Consider the following 13,789-nt stretch of genomic DNA (forward strand, 5'->3'; position numbering starts at 1 on the left):
TGGGTTGTATCTGTAGGTAGGTTTATGATTTGGTGAAGGTTTAGGCAGTCAAATTGTTGTACAACTTTCTCAGGGGGCTTAAGCATGTCCCAGTTTAGGTTGCCAAGTATGATCAACTCGGACCTGGTGAAAGGCGCAAGAGCATTGCTTAAGGCCTCTAGGGTACATGCTGGTGCAGATGGAGGACGATAGCAGCCAGCCACAGATACTACAGTAATGTTGTTTTAACAATACAGTTGTATGCAGTTTGTTAGGTAATACAATGATTTTAATGAGCTTTCTCATAATAAAACATGACAATAGAGCCGGAGTGACAGAAAATCTGTCAGGCATTAATCCAAAAGTCCGTAATATCATTAAAGAGGCAGAGTCTCTATCATATGAATAGACTTTGTCTGTTTTACTGCCTAAATGAGCAAGGTCATGTTGTTTGATTGTACATAGAGTAACGCAAGGTACTGAGAAATATGAGAAAAGTGCGGAGAAAATGCTAAATAGTTTGAGTGTATCCATGATTCAACAGAGAACAGAGAAAGTCAAAAAGTCAGCGACCAGCGGCTTGCACTTACCGATGCAATGTATGCTTAGGGCTGGGACGGTATGGATTTTTTCTTACCGCGGTTGAAAAGCAAAAAATTACCGCAATATAGCGGTAAACCGCTTTAAACCTCAACCCCACCCTCCCCCAGTTTTTTTTTTCTGCGACGTCGCGGCTGTAACAACAAAGTGTGGCAATGATAATCTCAGGTACTGTTTATGTTCTTTATTTAATGTTAAAAGCATGCAATGTGACTTTGAATATCGTTTAGTGCTCCAGCTTTGTAGCTGTAAAAGCAACAATGGATAATTCACCTCAGATCTTGAAATTAAACAAATGGAAACAAGAACGTTCAAACTGTGAACATACAAGTGTATTCTTTGACAAAGATTGTTTTAGTAACTCAGTAGCCTATGTATTTTTAATAATGTTTAAATGGTGTAATATTTGTGAATTTGATTATGTAGCCCACTCCATTTTCTTGCAAGTGCCGTCAAGATTACTCTCTGGTGCTGTGCACTTGCCGCGACTTCGCGAGGGTTGACAAACGCGGTCTTCACGTGAGAGAATTGTGTTAAATAAGCACGTGCAATTAAAAGCTGAGGTCCTGCTTTTGGGGCTTCAAATTATAGGCTATAAGACATTTGCAATATAATTGGGAGCACAGGGTGTTTATTTGGAAAATTAAAAAAAAATTGTGTGTGTGTATTTACGGTACGGCTTGGACGCGGCGTCCGTCGAAAATAGACTAGATGCCTATCTTTAGCGAAGCGGCGCGGAGAGACGCTTCTGAAACGCTTCTGAAACGCGCCGCGTCGTGGCTGGTGTAAACACAAGCATTGACTAGAGTGGGCGCGATCAGCTCCGGTAGCCGCGTCGCAGCCGTAACGCGCCACAGAGTGTAAATAAGGGGTTATAGTCAATAGCCTACGAATGGAATGTTATTATGTGTCATGGAACATTGCGCTCCCCAACTTGCGAAAGGTCGGATTTGCTCCATCTTTTGATGATAAGTTTTGTTTAGAAAACCTTGAATCCATGTAAGACACAATGTTATTAGACACAATCCATGTCATTAGAATCAATGAAATCATGTCATTAGACACAACGTGAACACATGTGAAGGCCAGTGTTTTTTTTTTTGTTTTTTTTTTGCGATGACGGTGACGAGCTCAGACCCGTGGTAGGCGTCACGTGACCGCGGTATTGCGGCCCTATGTATGCTACTGTCAATTATCCAGGTAGAGCCACACAGCTAGCCGTCCATATTAGCATGCAGTTAGCACACGTTTGACTAAGTCCAGCTTACCAAGCTCGCATCTCCCCCGTGCCAGGCTACTCCAGCTCCCAGACCGGCTCTCGTCGTTATTTCCTGGTAAGACTGCAGCAGTTTCCAAGGAGACAGTCTTTAACTCCCGACAGCTACCGAACAAGCCGGGTGGAGGCTACATTACGCTCCCCAAGAGACCAACAATCAGCCACCGCGACTCCGCGGCTCAGATTCCCGTCAGACAGGCGTGTCAGGCGAGTGAGTTTTCACATGGATGATCCAAGCACCTTTGGATTTGTAGTTCCGCGAGCGGCTCTGGGTTTGAGCGTTTAAACTCGCGCTGATGTTTGTAGCTCCACGAGCGGCTCTGGGTTTGAGCGTTTAAACTCGCGCTGATGTTTGTAGCTCCGCGAGCGGCTCTGGGTTTGAGCGTTTAAACTCGCGCTGATGTTTGTAGCTCCACGAGCGGCTCTAGGTTTGAGCGTTTAAACTCGCGCTGATGTTTGTAGCTCCGCGAGCGGCTCTCTCGATGGAACGGCAGTTGGAGATGTTCAAGTCAGTTGAGTAATAAAAAATCCAATGTTTTGAATGGATTCAAATTCCTTGTTTGATTTGTACGGGCAGCTCATGAAATCTGACAGCTCCTGCGTGAACTTCTTGAGTTTTATACTTTTGGCCGGTTTGATAATGGAAAACTTGCGTCTGAGTCATCTTCTCATCTGAAAGGCAAAGGGGGAGGTGTTGCTGCAATCTATTGTAATATTTTAAGTATTACTCAGAAGTCTTGTTTCAAGTACAATGTTTTCGAAGTGATGGTGCTTGATAGAATGGTAACAAGTGTAAATGATAAATCCCTGTTGACATTTGTACTGGCTACTGCAACACATTATCACTCCCAACTCGTCACATATTGACACTTGGTCAGGACCCCAGGGCTTCACTTTTCAACGTACAGGGTACCCCTTTGGTGTCATACACAGATGCAATGGGCATGGGTATTTTAATCAAAAAAAGAAAAGTGAAGTCTGCACAAGCTACTCCAGATAAATTTATTGAAAGCACAACGTTTCGACCATCAGGTCTTCAGGTAAGTTCATGGGTATTTTAATGACAGTTTTTCAGCATTTGGTTGCCCCTCGTTGCCCAGGATCCTTCGCAGCATCTCACCGATGCAACGAGCACCTGTGCTCGACAGGACACCACATTCGAGCCTCCAGGAACACTGCGCGGTCATCGGCCCAGCCGCGCCGCTTCTCGTACCCCAAGGCGCCAAGGCTTGTTCTCACTCCACCATCATCTTCAGCATCCTCCTACACCTCAGCACACCCCACAATCCCTGCAATAGAATAATGGGCAGTATTGGGGTTAAGACAAGCATTAATCAGTGCTGATGTTAATCTTTTTAGGAGGATAAACAAAGCAGAGCTATACAACCTGTATGTTTCACTTCAGTCAGCATTCCCATCTCCAAAATCTACTCCACCTTCCAAAGCCACTAACAAAGTGAGTAAGAATCACAAGGCCCTAAACTCACGCCCTCAAAAATCACCGTCTCCCTCTCTCGCAAGACTGGTTCTTCTGCAAGCGTCAGGCCGCGGCAGCAGGCCTTCAGCTAGTCTGGGCTGCGTCCCAGATTCTTCCACAGCCAGGCCTCACTCTCCTCTTCGCGCTGCGCCTCACGTCGTAATATAACCTTCATCGACACAGGCCGCCCTTTTCGTGTGAGTATGCCTTCACCAGTGGCCAGGGTTGGGGAGTAACGGAATACATGTAACGGCGTTATGTAATCAGGATACAAAAATCCAGTAACTGTAATTCGTTACAGTTACGTAAAAAAACATAGTAATCAGATTATAGTTACATTTTGAAAAAAGGGGGAATACTTTCAGGATTACAATGGTTTAATTTAAAACTTAATAAATCAGTATTTTGGCATAAAAACACTATATTAAGCGCTGCTTGATTATACAGTAGTTCCTGGTTCTGTTGACAGTAATGACTAACGTGTGCCACCCGCTGGTGCATGCGCAAATAACAGCTGTCTACAATCTCCTCAGACGCTGAATGAATCACTGCTGCCAGTATAAAAGTTGCCCGCGGGACAAAAATGCTTTCAATTCATGGAAATTCCGCTGACATTTTGTTTTCAAAGAAGAAATGCAAACAACATGGTTGTACCAAAATGTCCTTTCTTAATCTCTTCTCACCCCCCAACTCCCACTGCCAACGCCCCAAGTTTAGTCAGGCAAATTAAGAAAGATCACGGCTTTAGTCAACATGTAGCCTAGCCCTATTTTAAAATAAACTAATATTTAGATTTTAAATCTATTTATTATAGAAATTTAAAATTTTGTGTTTTTCGTTTTTTCCTTGTACATGTTAGTTAAAGGACAAGTTCGGTATTTTACACTTAAAGCCCTGTTTACAGATCGTATCTGATGAAATAGAACGGTTAAGATTAAAATTTGGACACATGCTCCTGTCCCGAGAATTTTAGGTTTATTTCGCTTCTATGGGAGGATGACGGTTTTGAGATCGATTTTGATGGACAGGGTTACAGGTTTGAACCTGAATATTCAGAGGAGGAGAAAGTGTAAGCTTACCCCAAGTTCTTCCAACTCTGTCGTCCCAGGACGTAATGTTGGAACCGCTGTATTATTCAGGCGAAAGAGCTTTTTGGTCGATTTCTTTCAACCTCCAGCGAAGTCCTCATAAGTAAAATGTAGACCGCAGACACGGTGATCAGCTTTCTGCAGAACCTCAAAAGGTGTGCTCACATCCAACCCCAGAAATTCTAGCCACAACTTTAGCCTTTCTGGATTGTTGAAAAGAAGTCTGTGACAACTTGTTTTGCCACGAATCTTCCCGCAATTCGGAACTGCACAAATTCGCCCCATTATTAGCTGTCTGTTTCTAATGCTTTCAATGAAGACAGTAGTGATGTCCGGTTCGTGAACGAATCGTTCTTTTGAACCGGTTCTTTTTAGTGAACTGGTCGAACCAGTACACTAAATCGGACTGAATCGTTCGAAACAGTTCGCGTCTTGCGTCAGCACTGATCTACAACAAGTTACTAAAGTTACTCACTTTCAGACATGCCTGAGTCCTGACAGTCCCTTCGACTCAAAATAAACCAATATCCCGGAGTAGGCATATATGTTACTCCAGTAAATCCAACAGTTCACTGAACTGAGACATGTTGTGCTGAGAGAAGTGATGAGCACGAGCAGTTGATACTGAGCATGCGCGCACTACCGAACGTACAGGTACAGCGGTTCTCGAACCACCAGTACAGAACCGAGAACTGTTTCTTTCGGACGCGTTCGATACGGAGAACCGATGAGCTGATGAGCTGAGCATGCGTGCAATTCTTTCAGAGGGACGAAATGCATGTTTCTTAAGTATTTTATTGAACATCAATAAGTGTAACAAAATAAAACATGTTAGAAACATGTTTATCACATAGGCTACTGCCTTTTCACTGTATTATTTTAAAGATTGGAAACACAATGAATGGATTGTAAAACTAAACATTTATTATTATAGCCTACTAAAACATTATTTTCTGGAACAGATCATTTAATTTCTAAGTAAGTTGATATACATTTTTGACGTAAACTCTTGCCAAGGTTTTAAAGGGTGCAAAGTAAATGTTTATAATGTGTTAATCAAAACATAACGTATTAAACATACTGAAGACATGCATCGAGTTTTTAGTTTTGTCGACTGAAGGCTATAGCCTGGTTTCAGTAGTTCTCAGCTCACACACAGGCATATGCTATGGTTCTCGAGTCAAGAACTGGTTGTTGCAGCAGTTCTCGGATCACCAGTACAGAACCGAGAACTGTTTCTTTCGGACGCGTTCGATACAGAACCGACGAGCTGGAGAGACTGCGCATGCGTCTCTGAACCGAACTTTCTTTTGGCCAACTGATGCTGTTTATACTGTCTATGTGCTGTGCTGATACATGAGCACGGGTGAACCAAGGACTTGAATGAGGGGCCGAATTTGGCGAAATGTAAGTTTATTTAATTACAAATAAAATAAAAATGATGAAGACCAGTTTATTCACTTCAAGACATGTAAAACATCCGCGTTTGCGCATCGCCTTAGGCCTACTACAGGGTTCATTTTCAAAACGTAAATGTAAGAAACCTATCCAAGATGATTATGACGATGAGTACTATTATTTAACTGAAGTTATGATTACAAATGCCTTTATTTGAATGTATTTTTATCCGCCGGGATGATAGAATTGACGTCATTACGTGATGACGTAAAAGAACTGGTGAACCGGTTCATTGAAACGAACTGTCCGAAAGAACCGGTTCGCGGAAAAGAACCGGACTTCCCATCACTAGAAGACAGCGATCTTCTGCTTCTTCTGTGTATATGCCCGTGGTTTGCTTGCAATTGGCAAAGGTGCATTATCGCCACCAACTGGGCTGGAGTGTCTATTATTCAAGCTCTCAATGGAAGAATCACGGGTGTGACGCGTTTGGCAAAATAGGTCCACAAAAGCGAAATAAACCTAAAATTCTCGGGACAGGAGCATGTGTCCAAATTTTTATCTTAACCGTTCTATTTCATCAGATACGATCTGTAAACAGGGCTTTAAGTGTAAAATACCGAACTTGTCCTTTAAAAATAAAACAAAAATACTCTGTAATACCATACAGTAGCCACTAGATGTCTGTATAGCCCTTTACATAAATATTCAGGGCTGTGTGTTCCCAAGTTGTGGAAATGAGACATTTCCACATGAGCTACAACATACTGTAGTTACTTACAGCTATATGACATTTTCTTAAATAGTTTATATTTTGCAAATATTTTACACCGGACCAAATTCTTAAGAAATAAAAGGTTTTCAAAAAAATATATATTTCTTCTTGCTTGACTTTATTTATATATGTGACCTTGAAGTAATCCAAAAGTAATCAGATTACATTACTTTCATATTGTGGTACTTGGATTACGTTACTGAATACTTTTTTCATGAAGTAATTTGTAACTGTAACGGAATACATTTTTAAAGTAACCCTCCCAAGCCTGCCAGTGGCGCAGGCTCAACCTCAGCCTTTTCCTATCACTTTCTTCAACCTCAGCCTTTTACCATCACTTTCTTCAACCCGGTCCGTGGCCTGCAGCCCGATATCAGACTCTAGCGCAGGCCCAGACATCCTATATTCCTCAACAGCTTCCTTCCTTTTTCACCCTGCTCGCTTCAGGGGCCGACCCAAGCATGCGGTTTATCAGTCAAGGACACCAAGCAAAGAAATGACAAAAAATGCCATTTCATATACATTTTAAATCTCCTATCACCAATTCAACTGTACCAATCTCTCTTAGCCTACCTACATTTCAGAAGCTCGCAGGCTAAACTCCCATCCGACCCACTCTTCGCAGATGACTCCATTCGCCCCGTCACACGATTCTGGTTCCAAAAACACTTTGGGCCCTATCTTGCACCCAGCGCAATTGACTTTGTACACCGACGCATGTATCATTCCTATTTTGCACCCGCGCACAGCGGACTTTTCCCTCCACAGACGCACGTCGGTAAACTATCAAATGCATTTGCGCTCCCGGGGGCGGTTCCGGCGCAAACGTATTTTGCAGGTTTAGAAAACAATTCCACCACTGACCAGGAAAAACCTAGTCTAAAGTCAGTGGCGCGTTGCGCATGTTATTCAGATGCTATTTTAAGGGCGCATGCTTGGCCATAACCAATGTAGCGTGTGAACAACGCGCATAGACTTTGCTTATCTCATCTACACACAGACGCAGCAGTTCTCATTTTTAGAAAACCATACATTATTACAAGGAAAAATATTAACACATGAGGGAAATCATTGTTGTGTCCATGAAGATGTGAAAAAATAGGCATAAATCTAGCTTACACATTTCCCCAAATTATTATACACCTGTTTAACCGAAGCTAATTTGGGTGTGTTTCTCCATCCCCAATGTCACTTCTCTGTGTTTTACGGCCCTGACGAGAACGTCGGTGTCCTCGGCTGTGAACCGCTCCGGGCGCGCGCCTGGCAAATCCGCCGTTATGTCAATCCGCCATGGAACAAGCGTGCCTGCTCTTAAAGGGATACTCCACCGTTTTTTCATAATAAACTATGTTATTCCCTTAACTAAGACAAGTTGATACATACCTCTCTCATCTCAGTGCGTGCACTTAATCGCTCTGGCGCGCGGTGACACTTTGATAGCACTTAGCTTAGCCCAGTATATTCAATGGTATGTAACAGCAAGGAATTTAGAAGTGACCAAACACATCAACGTTTTCCCTATTTAAAAACAGTTACACGAGTAGTTATATGACCTATATGACCTAGTTATATTTCTCTGCTAGAAGTTGGATGTTTCTCATTCCAACTTGTTTCACTGGTGCAGAAGTGTTTTGTCTTCGGCTCCCGCAGGAGCTCAGTTCTCTGTCCGAATTGCCCTTTGGATAGTTGGAAAGCAAGTCAAAAAGCAAGTTTGGCCCACTGCCGCAGCAGTGTCATCTCCTCTGCTTCAGCAGAAGCTCCGTTTCTCTGTCCAACTGGCTTATTGGATAGTTGGAAAGCAAGTTGAAAAAGTCTCAGGTTATAACTGTAACCCTGGTTCGCTGAAAAGGAAACGAGACGCCTGCGTCGAGATGCTGTGGGAACACCTCTGTGTGATTGCGTCGTGAAGCACCTATGAAATCAGTCCAATTGCATGATGGAACGTCACAGGCGGGTGACATCATCGACCAGGAAACTATAAAGCATACCTGGAACAAACAGTTACTAGCTTCTGATAGCAAGGATTGTGGCAGGGCGATGCAGCATCCCATTCCCTTTTCAGGGAACCAGGGTTACAATCGTAACCTGAGACGTTCCCTTTCAAGGGAACTCAAGCTGCGTCAAGACGCTGTGGGAACTTTATAACCACAACGCCATAGTAACAAGTACCTGTCCGTGTGAAATCTCAGCGCACACTAAGACGAAAGCACCTGCGCTCCTGGAGTAGAGCCGAGGTCAAGGTCATAAAACCTCATGAATGTGTGTGGCGAGGCTAACTACCCGCCCCATCACAAACAGCTTGGAGGGAAACTCCTGACGATAATGCTTTAGGAGCAGCCATATTCCTAGTCGAGTGAGCCCGTACAGCCAAAGGTGAAGGCTGACCGGCCAACTCCTAAGCAAGTGAGATGGCCTCGACCACCCACTTGCTCATCCCCTGCTTAGATGTCAGGCACCCCTTTATGGGTGACCCAAAGCAAACAAACAGCTGTTCAAATTAGTCTCTTGTTTTGATGCCTCACAGTGCCACAAAGGAAACAGATTACTAAGGGGTGTCTCCTCAAAGACGTGGAGCAGAGTCCTGCAAGGGTCCGATTTTGTAAATCCGCACCCACCCATACCCGCAGTGCTTAAAACCGCATCCGACCCGTTTTCCGACATTAGCCCTAATTAGAATCCGCACCCGACCCGGCCCGCTTAAAATAGAACCGACACCCGACCCGCACCCGAAATAAAATCAGTTTAGCCAATCACATTATAGACACGCTTACAAAAATGTTTATTGCCAGGTCATACAGAAGTTATTACACGACAATTAACACAAGGACAACTTCAGCCGAAGCTGTCAAAAGGCCGGTACATGAAGAACATGGCTAACGTTACCACAAAACTGAGTAGCCTTATAACATTTTACCAATCGAACAGACTGGTAAACACTATATGCTACAACACTACAACACTATATGCCACGCAATTTCGTCTAGCCTACATTTGACAATTTTGGGTTCAAACACGCCCTGCACACCACACATACTTAACAGTGTTAAATTAGAAAAATACTGTTCGATAGAACTCCTTTGTTTGTTACCACAGTTATCTGCGTTCTTCCTCAGCGATGAAGTTCCACATTTGCGGCTATCCAACACGAAAATGCATGCAGCAAAGCCTTTCACAATATTTTCTTCAGATAACTCCAAATTTCTCCCACACATTGGACTTGATTTTTGATGACGTATTGTCGACAACTTTACTTACTTTACTCCACTAGCTATTCTTTTCTTCAACTCCTCAGCATCCATCTCGACGACTGCAAGCAGATCGCGCGCGCGGTTATGAATTTTTTAAACTGAAAGTAGCCTATAGGTAACGTAGATCCTGGGAGGGCGTGGCGCGTGGGCACAAATAAACTGATGTGGATTTTAAATTATTTTATCAACTTGAAATACAGGCATATTTTTGTAGATGTGTTCCTAAAAATATGCATATATTGTTTTTAACCCTTGTTTAGACCCGTGTTTAGACCCGTGTCCGACCCGACCCGCACCCGTATCCAACACAGTTGGATATTTTTCACCCGTCTGAGCAAAATTTGCGGGTACCCGAACCCGTGCAGGACTCTAACGTGGAGACGTAGACGTAAGGAGACGTGGTAAGTATCCAGCCATGTACACCTTTAGTATGGCTGGTGATTCCAGCAGCAGTGCAGCAGTGTCGTCTCCTCTGCTCCCGCAGTAGCTCCCCTATGTACGACCATCCCCAGACAAACTCATTTAGAGGTCTTTAGAATTGCTTGGAAAGACAGCATGTCCCGCTATAAAAAGTCTAAAAGCAGCCAGGGCCGAACATCTCCGCAAACTCATCGAAAATAACCAAGGTTTTTGTTTAGTACAGTGGCTAGATTAACAAATTAACAGACATCACCTGAACTGAATATTCCATTACAGTTTAGTAGTAATGATTTTATGAATTTCTTCACTGAAAAAATCTAAAGCATTTTATGATTCAGCCCCAATTATCGCCCCTCAAGAACAATTGCAGTGCTTTACAACTATAGGACAAGAAGAGCAAAATAAACTTATCATTGCTTCTAAGCCAACAACATGTTTATTAGATCCAATACCCACTAAACTACTGAAAGAGTTGTTACCTGTAGCAGAGGAACCTCTTCTGAATATTATTAACTCGTCTCCATCTCTAGATCATGTCCCAAGACCGTTCAAGTTATGAAGCCTCAGTTATTAAGCCTCTCATTAAGAAATCACACCTAGATCCAAATGAATTAGCAAATTGCAGACCCATTTCAAATCTTCCATTTATGTCTAAAATACTAGAAAAACCTGTGTCCGCTCAATTGTGCTCCTTCCTGTAAAAAAAATAATCTCTATGAAAAATTTCTGTATCTCAATACTAGTTTGACTTGATCTTAGTCCTGCTTTCGACACTATAAATCATAAAATACTCTTTGATGGACTACAAAATTACACTGGTATTCAGGGACAGGCATGAAGGTGGTTTAGATCGTACCTATCAGACCGCTACAATTTTGTCTATCCACTGTTATGCCAATGATACTTAAGCCCTATTCGGACGGGATTAACTTTACAAGGGTAGATGGAGTAATGTAATTTTACCACGAGACATCTGTAATATTAATGGCCAATTCGCACGGGATAAGATATCTCAGTAAAACTAGCAGAAGTGGGAGGGGTAACTCGATTTGCGCATCGCCGTCACCCTCCTGTCGTCATGTGCGTATTACATTGCTTCCTGATATCACGTGCGCAAACACATATAACCTATATATATATATATATATATATATATATATATATATATATATATATATATATATATATATATATATTAGGGGTGTAACGGTTCACAAAATTCACGGTTCGGTTCAAAACGATACACTTGTGTCACGGTTCGGTACGTTTTAGATACAGCAAACAGAAAGAAATGCCAGAGAAATTTCCTAGATTTTTTTATTTTTTTTTTTTTATTAAAACTAACATCATAAAGTATGATATTTTTTACTTTGAGCAATGATGGAGCTATAATTGACTCGTCTTAGGAGCATATAAAACAAAACAGCTCCTTGGAAAAAATGAAATGTAATATTTTGTACTTATAAACAAATGTTTATTTTAGTTCAGATTAACATTTGAGGGCAGCAATGTTATTCATAATGTCGAAATAAAACCGACGTAACGTTACCGTACTTGAAAGCATTATAGCCAGAGCCGGATTATCCATAAGGGCACTTGGGCCAGTGCCCAGGGGCACCAACCATTCACAACCATTAGGGGGGCACCACATGACACAAGCTTTAAAATATTTTTCGTAAATTGTTATATTATTAACTTGAAATTCTTGAAAGACCATACATAACTCGTTTATGAACACTAATTTAACAATAATAATAATAATAATAATAATAATAAATTATAAATAAAGATTACATGACCACTATCACTCCCCCCTTCCTCCCCAATCTGTCAGAGTTGAGTTGGTCCACAACAAGTACGCGCAAATGTGTCATTTTGTTAACGGCTACACAGAAAATGAATCTAAATCCAAAATGGACAGACGTCAATTGAGTGGTTTTGCTAAAAGAAAGTTAAAGAAAGACAAGGACGCAAGACGTTTAGCTAAACAACCAAGAGAAATATATGTCAACCTCAAAAATGTAACATTGGATCTGTATATCCGCATCGGGGAATAACATTATAATCTCGTTCACGGTAGAGAAAGATGCATGTAGGCTACACAGGAAAAGTAACCGTGAAGACACTGAATTTAACATAAAACAGCCGTCATAATAATCACAAATACACTTACATTGCTGTAAATTAGTTTTATGAATGAATGACTTGTTCTAACTGTTGCTGGTCTTCAACACGCGCTTTTGCACCATCTGCTGGTGAGGTAGACTAACAGCAGATGGAGAGTATGCTCGGCAATCTACTGCTTTTCCTGCAGTTCCTGGACGTCAATGTTGAATTTACTGTCGAATTTGAACCACTGAATTTGTGGAAGCGAATTTGCAAAGCGAAATAAAATGGACCGAAAATTGCCTGTTGAATATTATTGGTTGTATTTTTAAACAGTTTGAATATTTTGGAAGTGAAATATGAAAGGTGAATATGGATTATTGAATTTTTAATAATGAAAAGGTGTTTGAAATGTTTTTAATTGAAATATTCACAGCTTAAATATTCAACCATGTTGAATTTCAGCCCATAAAAATGTAAGCACTAAAAATACAATGCATTAAAATGCAAGCATGGTTAATGCAATGCCTATTTTTTTTCAAGTAGTGCAATTCAACAGGCTTTTTATTTCAAAAACATTTGACATTATTCTACTTCCATATGAGCCTCCAGTGACAAGTTTTTAAATTGATCGGAGTAGAGACTTCAAACAGAAAGCACAAAGCCTTTCTTTAAAGTGAATTTCGTTTTGCATTAATTTGTATTTTAATAAATATATCTATATAGAAATGTCTACTTTTAAACAAACAATTCAAAACGAAAGAAAACAGACAGCTCTCTGCTTATGTACGTTAATCCGTATGCAATGTGCATTTCTCTCTGGCGCGTTCACTACAGCGAAGATCGCCAGTCGTCAACCTCATCTTTGCAGCCGACTGTGACAAAAAAAACAAACCCACTTGTTTATTAATAAACAATTAAAATGTGTGTGTGTGAATGTTGTTGAGGGCACATGAAATTGTTAATCCGGCCCTGGATAGGAGAAAATATCAGGGAAACTGAGGCTTGGTAAACTTTCATATTACTCCAGGCTTTGTTCATAGGGATCGATTCCGCCTATAATCGAATTTTTTTTTAAAGTAGCGTTGTTTGGCTTCATTATGAAGTTTGTCCGTATATGGTATAGCCAACTTTTTTTTGTCACGGTCCATAACTCTTTCTGGATACCGGCCGGCTACGCTAATATCTTATAAACAGGCTTTTGCGGTGCCTCTAAAATGGCCGCCGTTACCCACAATGCACCATTCCATAACCTCTACGCCCGAGCTCTATTAGGCTATGTTAGGGTGATTTTACAGTGCAAAGTAACGTTACCTCATCAGATTGTCCTATGAAATAAACGGGTAGGATGATTTTACGGTGCAAAATACCTGATCAGATTGTCCTACCAGTATGAAATAAACGGGTAGGATACTTTTACGG

At 41.5% G+C, this 13,789-nt stretch overlaps 1 protein-coding gene and 1 long non-coding RNA gene across 3 annotated transcripts in view; one reads left to right on the plus strand and one right to left on the minus strand.

The window, feature by feature from the left end:
* LOC309511574 overlaps nucleotides 1-1,193 on the minus strand; it is a 144,258-nt gene extending 143,065 nt beyond the window's left edge. Inside the window, exon 1 of the long non-coding RNA XR_014210685.1 lies at nucleotides 904-1,193. This is a non-coding gene — a long non-coding RNA (uncharacterized lncRNA). The remainder of the gene's footprint in view (nucleotides 1-903) is intronic.
* LOC309511499 (retinoic acid receptor beta-like) overlaps nucleotides 1-13,789 on the plus strand; it is a 327,730-nt gene that overhangs the window by 214,539 nt on the left and 99,402 nt on the right. The gene's annotated exons all lie outside the window — the stretch shown is intronic.

The sequence above is a fragment of the Leuciscus leuciscus genome (assembly GCF_965113295.1).
Source record: "Leuciscus leuciscus genome assembly, chromosome: 12".
NCBI classification, from domain to species: Eukaryota; Metazoa; Chordata; class Actinopteri; order Cypriniformes; family Leuciscidae; genus Leuciscus; species Leuciscus leuciscus.